The following is a 12,619-nucleotide window of genomic DNA, read 5'->3' on the forward strand; positions in this document are numbered from 1 at the left end:
CCTTCTGAGTTGCCTCACGCCAACAGACTTCCGAGAGATGACGTCGAAAAAGTTGCATAGGCCAAATAGCGTTTCACGGACGTGTGCGTCCATGATCCCACGGATTGCAACTGGAAGTATCTGCGTCATCAGCACGTGACAGTCGTGAGACTTCATCCCGCTGAACTTCAGCTTCGCTAGGTCTAGGTATCTGCTTATCTTCCCCGCGTAACCATAAGGAAGTTTTACTCCTACGAGGCAGGTGAAAAACTGCTCGATCTCCTCCTGACTTAGAGTGAAGCATGCGGGAGGGTAGTCATTTCCGGTCTTCTTGGCCTTTTTGCCTTTGCGACGACTTTCCGTGTCCTGCTTCGCCTCATCATCATCATCATCATCATCATATATAGCGTGAAGCTCCTGCCTGATGCCCATTGATTTCAAGTCTGCCCTTGCTTTCGGCCCATCTTTGGTCCTCTCTGGCATGTTGAGCAGGGTACCAAGCAGACTCTCGCACACGTTCTTCGTGATATGCATGACATCAAGGCTGTGAGGCACACGGTGGATCTTCCAGTACGGCAAGTCCCAGAAAACAGACCTCGTTTTCCATACCTTCAGCAGCGGCTCTGGCGCCTTTCGCTTCTTTCCCGGCTCTGGCGCCTTTTGCTTCTTTCCCGGCAGTGGGCAGTCTTTCCAATTTTTCAACAGCTCGTCTATTTCCTCGCCGCTCCTCGTACGCGGGCGTCCTCGGGGTTCGGTTTCACCATCGAATAGATCCTTGCGTTTTCTCCACGGGTCATCGTCGCGAAGCCACCTTCGATGTCCCATGAACACGGTTTTCGAAGACCCGGGATCTCTATCTAGCTGGCGATACGTTGTGTCATCCATGCACCTGACGCATCCAGAAAATCCGTGGACCACCTGCCCTGCGAGATATCCGTAACCGAGATAGTCGTGCACCGTCGTGAGCAGCGCGACTCTCATAGGGAAATATTCTTTCTCTGCGGCGTCCCACGTATTGGCTGGCATTTTCCACAGCGTGTCTAGCTCCTCTTTTAGCAGCCCCAGATATAGATTGATGTCGTTCCCTGGTTGTTTCGGTCCTTCGATTAGCATACTCATGTGAATGTACTTCCTCTTCATGCACAACCAGGGGGGAAGGTTGTACATCCACACAAACACAGGCCAGGTGCTATGTGTGCTTCTCTGGCTGCCAAACGGATTGACTCCATCGGTGCTCGCGCCCAGCACGATGTTCCTTGGATCGTTCCCAAATTCTAGGTCTTCGAAGTTCAACGCTTGCCACTGGCTCGCATCCTTAGGGTGACTCAGCATCTTGTCTTTTTTATCTATCTCCGGATCATTTGCGTCATCTTCTCGCTTCTTCTCCTCCCTATCCGCGTGCCAACGCAGGAGCTTTGCTACCTTAGGGTCCGCGAAATACCGCTGCAGACGAGGAGTGATCGGAAAGTACCACACCACTTTTCGAGGAGCTTTCTTCCTCTTCTTGTATCGAGTGACGCCGCACACCGGACATATGGTAGACTCCGCGTGCTCGTCCCGATAAATGATGCAATTGTTCATGCACACATGGTATTTCACGTGCGGTAAATCCAGAGGACACACGACCAGTTTCTTCGCCTCCTCGAAACTGGTCGGGCACTTGTTCCCCTTGGGAAGACGTTCGTGCCAGAATGACATGTTCTCGTCGAAGCATGCGTCGGTCATTTTGTGCTTTACCTTCATCTCCAGAGCCATGAGCGTTACTTTCAGGCGGGTATCCTCGGGCCTGCATCCTTCATACAATGGAGTAATCGCGTCTATCTCCAGTTGATCCAGCTTGGCTTTCTCTCGGGCGGCAGCTCTTGCGTTATCCGTCTGCTTGAGAAGCAGCTCTTGAATATGAGGGTCCTGCACCCAGCCCATCGATGGTCCAGCGTCGTCTGCTCCGCCGGCATCATCATCTTCATGATCATGCCCGTCGTCTGCTCCGGCATCTTCCTCATCATCATGTCCTGCATCTTCTACATGATGACTGTGTACAGCATCACCGTCGTGATCATCTCCTGGGGATTCTTCGTCTTCTCGCCCGCCCGAGCCGCGGTGGTTGTTTTGCCGCCCTTCCTCATTTCTTGCCCGCCCCCCATGGACGACTTCGTAGTCATCTTCATCACCTTGCCACCGATAGCCATCCATGAAACCACGCAAGAGCAGGTGGTCCCGCACCTGCCAGGATTCCGGGTCCGCAATAAGGCTCTTCAGCTTGCATCTTCGACACGGACATCTTATCTTCGTCTCGTTCTTTTCAAGCATCTCGGCCTTCGCGGACCTCAAAAACCTATTCACGATGCCTTCGGTCATCATGCGGACCATGGTCGCCTGCGGGGTAGAGCAAAACGATATTGGCATGACTTTCCCTAAAAATAGGACCAAAAAGAATGCTTAATGCCAAAATTCTCGCCGAAACGGAAATGAATCAACATTCCGGCAAAATATTGGCAACTATCGCATTTCAAATACCGGTACACCTCCAAACACAAACACATATGCAACACCACAAACATATGCAACACCACGAACATACATAGATCTAGCTAGGCCATAAAAAGTGCATGTGCACATTGTTGTAGGGAGAACAACATAAATATAGCTTCCCCCCTTACTTACCTATCAAAACAAGGTAATTTAACCACTTAAATTGAATGAATCTATGGTGGAAATGAGGTCAAAAAGAGGAGGCACCCGAGACAAGGAGGAGGAGAAGAGAATGAAGTGGGGAGAAAGTGAGTGTGGGTAGGAGAGGCTGTCCAAAATATCTTGTTGCTGCCCACTTACTAATGGCGCACCAACTCTAAATGCGCCATTAGTAATCCAGGTTACTAATGGCGCACCTGCTGGTGGTGCGCCATTAGTATGTTTGGACAGGCGCACTAGTTAAAAAAAATTTGATACTAATGGCGCACCCTTGCACAGGTGCGCCATTACTAGTTGCAACCACTAATGGCGCACTCTGTCCGGATGCGCCATTAGTATGTTTGGACAGGCGCACTAGTTAAATTTTTTTTTTGATACTAATGGCGCACCCTGGGCAAGGTGCGCCATTAGTAGTTTCAACTACTAATGGCGCACTGTGTCCGGATGCGCCATTAGTATGTTTGGACAGGCGCACTAGTTAAAAAAAAATTTGATACTAATGGCGCACCCTAGGCCAGGTGCGCCATTAGTAGTTTCAACTACTAATGGCGCACTGCATCTAGATGCGCCATTAGTATGTTTGGACAGGCGCACTAGTTAAATTTTTTTTTTGATACTAATGACGCACCCTAGGCCAGGTGCGCCATTAGTAGTTTCAACTACTAATGGCGCACTGCGTCTAGATGCGCCATTAGTATGTTTGGACAGGCGCACTAGTTAAAATTTTTTTTTAGGATACTAATGGCGCACCCTGGGCCAGGTGCGCCATTAGTAGTTTCAACTCTAATGGCGTATCTGGAGGTGGTGCGCCATTAGTATATACTAATGGCGCACCACTTGTCTGGTGCGCCATTAGTGTCAATCCCATCTATAGCCCTTTTTCTAGTAGTGCCTCCGGCTCCGGCTCCGGGAGCAGGGCAGCCGTCTCCGCCTCCACCACTGCCTCTAGTCGGCGGCGCGATGCGCGACCCCTACCCGGCCCAGAACGCGACCTACGTCGTCTTCACCAGCCTCGGTGACGACAAGCGCAGCGAGCGCCTGCTTCGGCAGGAGGTGAACACCGTCATCCCGGCCAAGACGGAATACATGCATTGGTCGAAATGCCCGGTCACCTGGACCCGGGAGGACCACCCAGCCGTCATGCCGAACCCGAGTGGTTACGCCCTCGTCCTCGACCCCATGATCGTTGCGCCCCGGTGCACGTGCAAGTTCTCCCGGGTTCTCGTCGACGGCGGCAGCAGCATCAACATCCTCTACCGCCACACCATGACCAAGCTCGGCTTCGAGGCCAAGGACCTGGAGCCAACTCAGACGATCTTCCACGACATCGTTCCCGGCCTCTCCTGCTCCCTGATCGGCCGGATCCGGCTTGACGTCCTATTCGGCGACGGTAGCCACTTCCGACGCGAGCCGATCTGGTTTGAGGTGGTGGACCTGTCCAGCGCGTACCACGCACTGCTGGGCCGGCCCGCGCTCGCCAAATTCATGGCGGTCCCCCACTATGCCTACCTGAAGATGAAGCTGCCGGGTCCAAAGGGCCTCATCACCATCACCGGCAACTACCGCAAGTCCCTGGACTGCGCCCGAGACGACACCAAGCTAGTCGAGTCGCTGGTCATAGCTGAGGAGCGACACCAGCTCGATCGAATCGTCGCCCTGGCCCAGGAAGCGTCGGCCGCACAGGTCCCGGCTAAGGAGCCAGCTGACGAGGCCGCGTTCAAGTCCTCCAAGGAGACCAAGAAGGTGAAGCTGAACCCGGAAGACCCCAGCTGCAGCAAGTACGTCGTCGTGGGCGCCCGCCTCGACAGCAAATAGGAAGGCGAGCTCGTCGACTTCCTCTGTGAGAATCGGGATATCTTTGCATGGACCCCCAAGGACATGCCGGGTATCCCGAGGAAGTACGCCGAGCACAAACTCCACGTCCGCAAGGACGCCAAGCCTGTCCGTCAACCCCTACGATGTTTTTTCGAAGAGAAGAGAAAGACCATCAGTGAAGAGGTCGCCAAGCTCTTGGCGGCCGGCTTCATCATGGAAGTGTTTCACCCCGAGTGGCTGGCCAACCCAGTCCTCGTCCTGAAGAAGAACAAGACCTGGCACATGTGTATCGACTACACCAGCATGAACAAGGCCTGCCCCAAAGACCCGTTCGCTCTCCCGCGGATCGACCAAGTCATCGACTCCACTGCCGGGTGTGAGCTCCTATCCTTCCTGGATGCTTAATCCGGCTATCATCAGATCAAGCTGGACCCGGCCGACGCCCTGAAGACATCCTTCATCACGCCCTTCGGGGCGTATTGCTACATCACCATGTCGTTCGGCTTGAAGAACGCCGGCGCCACTTTCCAGCGCTGCATGCAAAAATGCTTGCTGCCGCAACTCGGCCACAACATCTACGTCTACGTGGACGACATCATGGTGAAGACCAAGCAGCACCTCACGCTCCTCGACGATTTGAAGGAAACCTTCGCCAACTTGCACGAGTACAAGGTCAAGCTCAACGCGGGGAAATGCGTTTTCGGCGTCCCGGCCGGAAAGCTACTCAGCTTCCTTGTCTCGGAGCGCGGCATTGAGGCAAACCCGGAGAAGATCAAGGCCATCGAGCGCATGCGCAAGCCGGCTCGACTGCGCGATGTCCAGAAGTTGATCGGCTGCTTGGCCTCGGTCAGCCGGTTTCTCAGCCGGCTGGGCGAGAGGGCCTTGCCCCTGTATTAGCTGATGAAGAAGACGACGCCGTTCGAATGGAACAACCAGGCGGATGAAGCTTTCTGGGATCTCAAGCGCATGCTCTCCACCACATCAGTCTTGGCCGCACTGGCCGAGAAGGAGCCGCTGTTGCTCTATATCGCCGCGACCTCGCGGTCAGTCAGCACGGTGATGGTAGTCGAGCGACCAGAGAAGGACAAGGTCCAAGCCATCCAGTGTCCCGTCTACTACCTGAGCGAGGTGCTCTCTGCCTCGAAGCAGAACTACCCGCACTACCAGAAGATGTGTTACGGTGTGTACTTCACCGCCAAGAAGCTGAAGCAATACTTCCAAGAGCATGTCATCACCGTGGTCAGCACGGTCCCTCTTGGCGAAATCATCGGGTGCCGGGACGCCTCTGGCCGGGTCGCCAAGTGGGCGCTCGAGCTAGCCGGCCACACCATCCTCTACGAGCCCCGCACCACGATCAAGTCTCAGGCTCTGGCCGACTTCCTCGTCGACTGGACCGAGACCCAGTACCTGCCGCCGCCGCCGGACGTGACGCACTGGCGCATGCACTTCGACGGCTCGAAGATGCGACTCGGCCTAGGGGCCGGCATCGTGCTATCCTCCCCCAAGAGCGACCGGCTCAAGTACGCGCTGCAGATCCACTTCGCCACCTCCAACAACGTCGCCGAGTATGAGGCCCTTGTGCACGGCCTCCGGCTTGCCAAGGAACTCGGCATCCGGCGCATCCTGTGCTACGGCGACTCGGACCTGGTGGTGCAGCAGAGCTCCGGTGAGTGGGACGCCCAAGACTCCAACATGGCGAGCTACCGCTTCCTTGTCCAGAAGCTATCCGGATTCTTTGCGGGCTGCGAGTTCCACCACGTCCCGCGCGCAAAGAATGAAGCGGCCGACACGCTCGCCAAGATCGCCTCGTCCCGGCAGTCCATTCCGTCCGGCGTCTCCCTCGAGCATCTACACAAGCCGTCCATCAAGCCGTCTCCGGACTCCGTGTCCATCCATGTTCCAGCCGACCCGGCCGTGCCTCAACCCAGCCCGGGGACTGCTCCAGCCGACTCGGCCGTGCCTCAACCCGGCCCGAGGACTGCTCCAGCCAGCCCGACCACACCCCAACCCAGCCCTGGGGCCGCTGAACCCGGCTCGGGGGCTGCCACCCCGGAACCCGTCGTGATGGCTATCCTCGCCGGGGTCGCGGCACCATCCTGGGCCCTGCCCATCTCGGAATTCCTGGAAAACGGGGTCCTTCCCATGGACGAGACAGAAGCCCGGCAAGTATAGTGTCGAGTGTCCGCCTACAACATCATCAACAACGAGCTCGTCAAACGCAGCCCCACCGGCGTGTTCCAACGCTGCGTCGAGCAGGACAAGGGCATTGAGATCCTCCTCGACATACACCAGGGCAAGTGCGGGCACCACGCCGCCTTGCGGTCCCTGGTGGCCAAGGCTTTCCGCCATGGTTTCTACTGGCCCACAGCCCTCGAAGACGCAGAGTCGCTCATCCTCAAGTGTGAGGGATGCCAACGCTTCAGCAAGCGCAGCCACCAGACGGCGTCGGCACTCCGGACCATCCCGATCGCCTGGCCCTTCGCGGTCTGGGGACTCAACATGGTGGGACCCTTCAAGACCGCTCGAGGCGGCATGACGCATTTGCTGGTGGCGGTGGACAAGTTCACCAAGTGGATCGAAGCAAGGCCAATCAAGAAGCTGGACGGCCCAACGGCCGTTCGATTTATCAAGGACATCGCGGTGCGCTACGGCATGCCAAACAACATCATCACGGACAACAGCACCAACTTCGCCAAGGGCGCGCTTGCGCAATACTGCTCCGTCTTCGGCATCCGCCTCGACCTGGCTTTCGTTGCACATCCGCAGTCCAATGGCCAGGTCGAACGGGCCAACGGCCTCATCCTATCCGGCATCAAACCGCGACTCGTCGAGCCGCTTGTTCGTTCACCCGGTAGTTGGCTTGACGAGTTGCCGGCCGTCCTCTGGAGTCTCCGCACCATGCCAAAGAGGTCGACCGGGTTCACCCCTTTCTTCCTCGTCTACGGAGCAGAAGCCGTCATCCCGACCGACGTCGAGTTCGACTCACCGCGCATCACAATGTACACGGAAGCCGAAGCAAAGGAAGCCCGCGAAGACGGCGTCGACCTGCTCGAAGAAGCACGTCTCCTAGCGCTCAGTCGCTCAGCCATCTACCAGCAAGGTCTGAGGCATTACCATAGCAAGAAGATCAAGCCCCTCGCTTTCCGAGAGGGAGACCTCGTCCTCCGACTCGTCCAAGAACAGACGGGCCAACACAAGTTGTCCACCCCATGGGAGGGCCCCTTCATCGTCAGCAAGGCCTTGTGCGACCGCAACGCGTACTACCTCATCGACGCCCGCAAGACAAACAAGCGCAAGAGGGACACTCCGACGAAGAAACAACCCGACCATTGAATGCAGAGCTCCTCTACCCGTTTTACAGTTAGCCGAGTGCACGTATGTATCACTGCCTTTTGTAAACCATCTAAAACTATGGGGTCCCCGAATGACGCTTGGGGGCTGCCCCTTTTGCGACCAAGCTATTGTGTCTCCTACATTTGTGCACTGCTTTACTCTTAAGCCAAACTCGGCCGCCGGGTCGACTCGCTCGACCCGGGGGCTCGGGGGCTGGCCGGCTTGGCCACCCGTCATTTTTCTTAGCGGTTTTCAAACGCGTTGGGTCGCCATAGTCTCGCTTTGCCCTAAGCCGCAGATCCGGCTTCGGCTGTCGGCCGGCAAGCACATAAGACCCAAAGCACCAGCGCGCCACGAACACTAAGTCAAGAACCGCCGGGTCGCCCAACCCGACCTCACCACTTTAAGTTGCCTCACGACCGGCTGCTCGCCAACCCGACCCCGCCGGATTGCCGCCAACCGACCCAGTGGGTGTTTTGCTCACGCTCAACATTTTGAAAGACCAAGTATTGAACGCTCCTCTCAAAGGTCGAACCCCTTGTCACAGACTAGATCCTTGGCCGTCAGACTCGCAGGGGGGAGCCCAAAGGGGGAGAGTTGCAAGAAAATGGCTCTAAAGACGAAAAGCAAAAAGCGCAGGCATCTGCGAAGTTTCTGCATACCGCCGGATCGCTCGACCCAGCCCCGCCACTTTAAGTTGCAGCACGGCTGGCTGCTCGCCAACCCGGCCCCGCCGGATTGCCGCCAGCCGGCCCAGTGGGTGTTTCGCTCACGCTCAATGTTTCAAAAGCCTAAGTACTGTACGCTCCTCTCGAAGGTCGAACCCCTTGTCACGGACCGGAGCCTCGGCCGTCAGACTCGCGGGGAGGACACCCAAAGGGGGAAGGTTGCAAGAAAACGGCTCCAAAAACGAAAAGCAAAGGCGCAGACATCCACACAGCTCATACATCATAAATTCAAATAGGCCCAAGGCCAGAGTTCATTACACCCAGTCAACCCCCAGTGGGTGGGTGGACCTGCTACCTAACAGAAATCTTTTATAAGTTAAAATTTCAGGCATCCCCATCGCCGGATCGCGCAGCTCCCGGGTCCGCTGAGGTGCCGGTATCTTCCTCCCTGGCGTCCGCGTCGCGGTAGATGCCCGTCTCCTCAGAAGTGCCCTCCGGGTCATCCAGAAACAAGCCGTAGTCGTCAGCAGGAACGACTCCTCCGTCTTCTGCCCACTCCGGCCGGAACTCGTCGTGGAAGGCGAACCCAACGATATAGCTGGCCCGAGCAGAAATCCGGCCGACTTCTGCCTGCAGCTGGCTCGCCGAGCCGGCTCGCTGGCCCATCAGCGCGTCCAGCGACAAGTCTGGATGCCAAGACATCGCGAACATGAGCGCCATCCCGGCGCCAGCACGGGCGCGGAGACTCGCCAGTCATGAAGCCGCTCCGGACCCGCCACCAGTCAGCGCGCCAGCCGCGTGAAGCTGCTCGGCGCGACGGAACCGAGAGAGATGATACATTGTTGGGCCTCCAAGTGCAGAGGTTTGTAGGATAGTAGCAAATTTCCCTCAAGTGGATGACCTAAGGTTTATCAATCCGTGGGAGGTGTAGGTTGAAGATGGTCTTTCTCAAACAACCCTGCAACCAAATAACAAAAGAGTCTCTCGTGTCCCCAACACACCCAATACAATGGTAAATTGTATAGGTGCACTAGTTCGGCGAAGAGATGGTGATACAAGTGCAATATGGATAGTAGATATAGGTTTTTGTAATCTGAAAATATAAAATTAGCAAGGTAACTAATGATAAAAGTGAGCGTAAACGGTATTGCAATGCTAGGAAACAAGGCCTAGGGTTCATACTTTCACTAATGCAAGTTCTCTCATCAATAATAACATAATCGGGTCATATAACTATCCCTCAACATGCAACAAAGAGTCACTCCAAAGTCACTAATAGAGGAGAACAAACAAAGAGATTATTGTAGGGTACAAAACAACCTCAAAGTTATTCTTTCTGATCAATCTATTCGAGAGTCCGTAGTAAAATAACACGAAGCTATTCTTTCCGTTCGATCTATCATAGAGTTCGTACTAGAATAACACCTTAAGACACAAATCAACCAAAACCCTAATGTCACCTCAAGTATCCGTGGGTATGATTATACGATATGCATCACACAATCTCAGATTCATCTATTCAAACCAACACAAAGTACTTCAAAGAGTGCCATAAAGTTTCTACCGGAGAGTCAAGACGAAAATGTGTGCCAACCCCTATGCATAGGTTCATGGGCGGAACCCGCAAGTTGATCACCAAAACATACATCAAGTGGATCACGTGATATCCCATTGTCACCACAGATAAGCACGACAAGACATACATCAAGTGTTCTCAAATCCTTAAAGACTCAATCCGATAAGATAACTTCAAAGGGAAAACTCAATCCATTACAAGAGAGACGAGGGGGAGAAACATCATAAGATCCAACTATAATAGCAAAGCTCACGGTACATCAAGATCGTACCACCTCAAGAACACGAGAGAGAGAGAGAGAGATCAAACACATAGCTACTGGTACATACCCTCAGCCCGAGGGTGAACTACTCCCTCCTCGTCATGGAGAGCGCCGAGATGATGAAGATGGCCACCGATGAGGGATCCCCCCTCCGGCAGGGTGCCGGAACAGGGTCCCGATTGGTTTCTGGTGGCTACAAAGGCTTGCGGCGGCGGAACTCCCGATCTATTCTGCTCCCTGATGTTTTTAGGGTATATGGACATATATAGGCGAAAGAAGTCGGTCAGGGGAGCCACGAGGGGCCCACGAGGGTGGGGGCGCGCCCTGGGGGGCAGGCGCGCCTCCCTGCCTCGTGGCTACCTCGTTGCTTCCCTAACGTACACTTCAAGTCTCCTGGAATCTTCGAAACACTGAAACAAGGGAAAAACAGGAACTGGCACTGGGCTCTGGGTTAATAGGTTAGTCCCAAAAATAATATAAAAGTGTAAAATAAAGCCCATAAACATCCAAAACAGATAATATAATAGCATGGAACAAGAAAAAATTATAGATACGTTGGAGACGTATCAGCATCCCCAAGCTTAATTCCTGCTCGTCCTTGAGTAGGCAAATGATAAAAACAGAATTTTTGATGTGGAATGCTACCTAACATAATTCTCAATGTAATTTTCTTTATTGTGGCAAGAATATTCAGGTCCATAAGATTCAAGACAAAAGTTTAATATTGACATGAAAACAATAATACTTCAAGCATACTAACAAAGAAATCATGTCTTCTCAAAATAACATGGCCAAAGAAAGCTATCCCTACAAAATCATATAGTCTGGCTATGCTCTATCTTCACCACACGAAATATTTAAATCATGCACAACCTCGATGACAAGCCAAGCAATTGTCTCATACTTTTGATGTTCTCAAACTTTTTCAATCTTCACGCAATACATGAGCGTGAGCCATGGACATAGCACTATAGGTGGAATAGAATGGTGGTTGTGGAGAAGACGAAAAGGAGAAGACAGTGTCACATCAACTAGGCGTATCAACGGGCTATGGAGATGCCCATCAATAGATATCAATGTGAGTGAGTAGGGATTTCCTTGCAACGGATGCACTAGAGCTATAAGTGTATGAAAGCTCAACAAAAGAAACTAAGTGGGTTTGCATCCAACTCGCTTGCTCACGAAGACCTAGGGCATTTTGAGGAAGCCCATCATTGGAATATACAAGCCAAGTTCTATAATGTAAAATTCCCACTAGTATATGAAAGTGACAACATAGGAGACTCTCTATCATGAAGATCATGGTGCTACTTTGAAGTACAAGTGTGGAAAAAGGATAGTAGCATTGTCCCTTCTCTCTTTTTCTCTCATTTGTTTTTGTTTTTTGGGCCTTCTCTTTTTTTTGGCCTTTCTCTTTTTTTTGGGCCTTCTCATTTTTTGGCCTCTTTTTTTATTTTTTTATTTTTTAGTCCGGAGTCTCATCCCGACTTGTGGGGGAATCATAGTCTCCATCATCCTTTCCTCACTTGGGACAATGCTCTAATAATGATGATCATCACACTTTTATTTACTTACAACTCAAGTATTACAACTCAATACTTAGAACAAGATATGACTCTATATGAATGCCTCCGGCGGTGTACCGGGATGTGCAATGAATCAAGAGTGACATGTATGAAAGAATTATGAAAGGTGGCTTTACCACAAATACGATGTCAACTACATGATCATGCAAAGCAATATGACAATGATGGAGTGTGTCATAATAAACGGAACGGTGGAAAGTTGCATGGCAATATATCTCGGAATGGCTATGGAAATGCCATGATAGGTAGGTATGGTGGCTGTTTTGAGGAAGGTATATGGTGGGTGTATGATACTGGCGAAATGTGCGCGGTATTAGAGAGGCTAGCAATGGTGGAAGGATGAGAGTGCGTATAATCCATGGACTCAACATTAGTCATAAAGAACTCACATACTTATTGCAAAAATCTATTAGTTATCAAAACAAAGTACTACGCGCATGCTCCTAGGGGGATAGATTGGTAGGAAAAGACCATCACTCGTCCCCGACCGCCACTCATAAGGAAGACAATCAATAAATAAATCATGCTCCGACTTCATCACATAACGGTTCACCATACGTGCATGCTACGGGAATCACAAACTTTAACACAAGTATTTCTCAAATTCACAACTACTCCACTAGCATGACTCTAATATCACCATCTTCATATCTCAAAACAATCATCAAGTATCAAACTTCTCATAGTATTCAATGCACTTTATATGAAA

This window comes from Aegilops tauschii, chromosome 1 (assembly GCF_002575655.3).
Source record: "Aegilops tauschii subsp. strangulata cultivar AL8/78 chromosome 1, Aet v6.0, whole genome shotgun sequence".
Taxonomy (NCBI): Eukaryota; Viridiplantae; Streptophyta; class Magnoliopsida; order Poales; family Poaceae; genus Aegilops; species Aegilops tauschii.